Source organism: Theropithecus gelada, chromosome 8 (assembly GCF_003255815.1).
Source record: "Theropithecus gelada isolate Dixy chromosome 8, Tgel_1.0, whole genome shotgun sequence".
Classification (NCBI taxonomy): Eukaryota; Metazoa; Chordata; class Mammalia; order Primates; family Cercopithecidae; genus Theropithecus; species Theropithecus gelada.
The window spans coordinates 50,390,682-50,394,036 of record NC_037676.1 but is presented as its reverse complement, the minus strand read 5'-3'; the positions used below and the strand labels follow the sequence as shown (position 1 = coordinate 50,394,036).

Here is a 3,355-nt window from a genome sequence, read left to right as displayed (position 1 = left end):
CCACTAAGTGTGTACATTAGAAAAGAGGAGAGTTTCAAATTAATAATTTAATTTCCCAGCCCAAGAACCTAGAAAAAGAACAAAATTAACTAAAGCAAGCAGAAGGAAGGAAATAACAATAAGAGCAGGAATCAATGATACTGAAAAGAGAAAAATAAGAAAGAATGTCAGGTTTTTTTAAAGTTAGTACATTGAAAAGATCTATAGACTTGGCAAACCTCTAGCAAAATTGACAAAGGACTAAGGGAGAAAATCCAAAACGTCAAAATCAGGAAGGAAACTGGAGATCTCACTTTCCTTGCAAACATCAAAAGGATAAGAGGCCGGTGCATGCAGAGGACAGAACCCAAAGGGGCACACTCCTGGGCTGGCTGGTGTTCAAGCTGGAGGCTGCTCAGTGTTCTAAGACAAATCTGATGTTCTGTAACAATGCTTGAAATAAATACCAGCCATCTCTATGAGCAACAGTTTCAGCTCTTGGCAGACATGTGTAACCTTACTGATGAAAATGACAATAAAATTGGGGCTGAGACCAAGAAGAATTGTCACCTGAATGAGAACACTGAAAAATGATTATTGCGTTGGGCTTTTAGTGTCTTTTTTTTTTTTTAATTATCATACTTTAAGTTCTAGGGTACATGTGCACAACGTGCAGGTTTGTTACATATGTATACATGTGCCATGTAGGTGTGCTGCACCCATTAACTCGTCATTTATATTAGGTATATCTCCTAATGCTATTCCTCCTCCCTACCCCCTCCCCACAATAGGACCCGGTGTGTGATGTTCCACTTCCTATGTCCAAGTGATCTCATTGTTCAATTCCCACCTATGAGTGAGAACATGCGATATTTGGTTTTCCGTTCTTACGATAGTTTGCTGAGAATGATGGTTTCCAGCTGCATCCATGTCCCTACAAAGGACACAAACTCATCCTTTTTCATGGCTGCATAGTATTCCAAGGTGTATATGTGCCACATTTTCTTGATCCAGTCTGTCACTGATGGACATTTGGGTTGATTCCAAGTCTTTGCTATTGTGAATAGTGCCACAATAAACATACGTGTGCATGTGTCTTTATAGCAGCATGACTTATAATCCTTTGGGTATATGCCCAGTAATGGGATGGCTGGGTCAGATGGTATTTCTAGTTCTAGATCCTTGAGGAATCGCCACATGGTTTTCCACAATGGTTGAACTAGTTTACAGTCCCACCAACAGTGTAAAAGTGTTCCTATTTCTCCACATCCTCTCTAGCACCTGTTGTTTCCTGATTTTTTAATGATTGCCATTCTAACTGGTGTGAGATGGTATCTCATTGTGGTTTTGATTTGCATTTCTCTGATGGCGAGTGATGATGAGCATTTTTTCATGTGTCTGTTGGCTGTATGAATGTCTTCTTTTGAGAAGTGTCTGTTCATATCCTTTGCCCACTTTTTGATGGTGTTGTTTGTTTCTTTCTTAAAATTTGATTGAGTTCTTTATAGGTTCTAGATATTAGCCCTTTGTCAGATGAGTAGATTGCAAAAATTTTTTCCCATTCTGTAGATTGCCTATTCACTCTGATGGTAGTTTCTTTTGCTGTGCAGAAGCTGTTTAGTTTACTTAGATCCCATTTGTCTATTTTGGCTTTTGTTGCCATTGCTTTTGGTGTTTGAGACATGAAGTCCTTGCCCATGCCTATGTCCTGAATGGTATTACCTAGGTTTTCTTCTAGGGTTTTTATGGTTTTAGGTCTAACATTTAAGTCTCTAATCCATCTTGAATTACTTTTCGTATAAGGAGTAAGAAAAGGATCCAGTTTCAGCTTTCTACTTATGGCTAGCCAGTTTTCCCAGCACCATTTATTAAATAGAGAATCCTTTCCCCATTTCTTGTTTTTGTCAGGTTTGTCAAAGATCAGATGGCTGTAGATGTGTGGTATTATTTCTTATTTCTGAGGGCTCTGTTCTGTTCCGTTGGTCTATATCTCTGTTTTGGTACCAGTACCATGCTGTTTTGGTTACTATAGCCTTGTAGTATAATTTGAAGTCAGGTAGCGTGATGCCTCCAGCTTTGTTCTTTTGGTTTAGGATTGTCTTGGCAATGTGGGGTCTTTTTTGGTTCCATACGAACTTTAAAGCAGTTTTTTCCAATTCTGTGAAGAAAGTCATTGGTTTATTCAACACCGAAAATAAGCTCCTGCTAGAGGAAAGCTCAGATGCTAAGTTTACCTTTCCGGGTTGCTTTACCAATACTTGTTGTGGTCATCCATTAGGCAATTCAGGCAAGCTTGAGGAAAGTGATGACCTTGAAGTAAGGCAAGCAGCACAGAAGCATCTGAAAGCTGAATTAGGAATCCCCATGGAAGCAGTTCCTCCAGAAGAAATTAATTATTTAACATGAATTCACTATGAGGCTCAGTCTGATGGTATCTGGGGTGAACATGAAATTGATTACATTTTATTTGTGAGGAAGAATATCACTTTTAGTCTAGATCCCAATGAGATTAAAAGTTGTCTCAAAGGAAGAACTCAAAGAACTTCTGAAAACAGCAGCTAGTTGTAAAATTAAGAGAACACCATGGTTTCCAATTATTGTAGAGGCTTTTCTTGTTAAACGGTGGGATAGCTTAAATCATTTGAATCAGTTTGTTTATCACAAGAAAATACTTAGAATGTGAATATAGAGATGAATGATTACTGAAAAAATTCTCTACTTGGTAAATTTAAAATGATTGTTTTATTTTAAATTTTGTTCCCTATTAGGGGAACTCTCATATGATACACTGATACTTTACAACCTGCTTGGAAAAAATAATTAACTTATAACTTTGTATAACACACCCAGGATATATGCTCTGTTTGTAGAAGACGTTTATGAGGTAGATTATTGTAAAATGAGAGAGCAAATAAAACTTAATTTAAACTGTTCAAAAAAAATGATAATAAGGGAATACAATGAACAATTCTATACATATAAATCTGACAAATTAGATGATATGAAGCAATTCCTTGAAAAACTCAAACTACTACAATACTAAATAATTACTTCAAAGATCATTGTGTTAGCCCTGAAACTATTAAGACAATTTAATTCATAATTAACAAACTCTCAGAAAGGAAATCTTCAGGTCCATGTGGTGTCACTGGAGAATTCTACCACACATGTAAAGAAGAATTAGTGCCAACTCTGCAGAATCGTTTCAGAAAATAGAAGAACACGTCCCAGTTCAGAACTAGAAAAACACAGTACAACAAAAGCAACAAAGCCTGGTGTCCCTCATGAATATAGTATATAAATCTTTAGCAAAATATTAGCAAATATAGTCCTACAATATGTAAAAAGAATTACACTCAGTACCAACTGGGTTTTA

General features: G+C 36.7%; 1 pseudogene; it reads left to right on the top strand.

The window, feature by feature from the left end:
- The first annotated feature begins 393 nt into the window (after window positions 1–393).
- LOC112630613 lies at window positions 394–2,662 on the top strand (annotated as a pseudogene).
- Window positions 2,663–3,355: the final 693 nt, after the last annotated feature.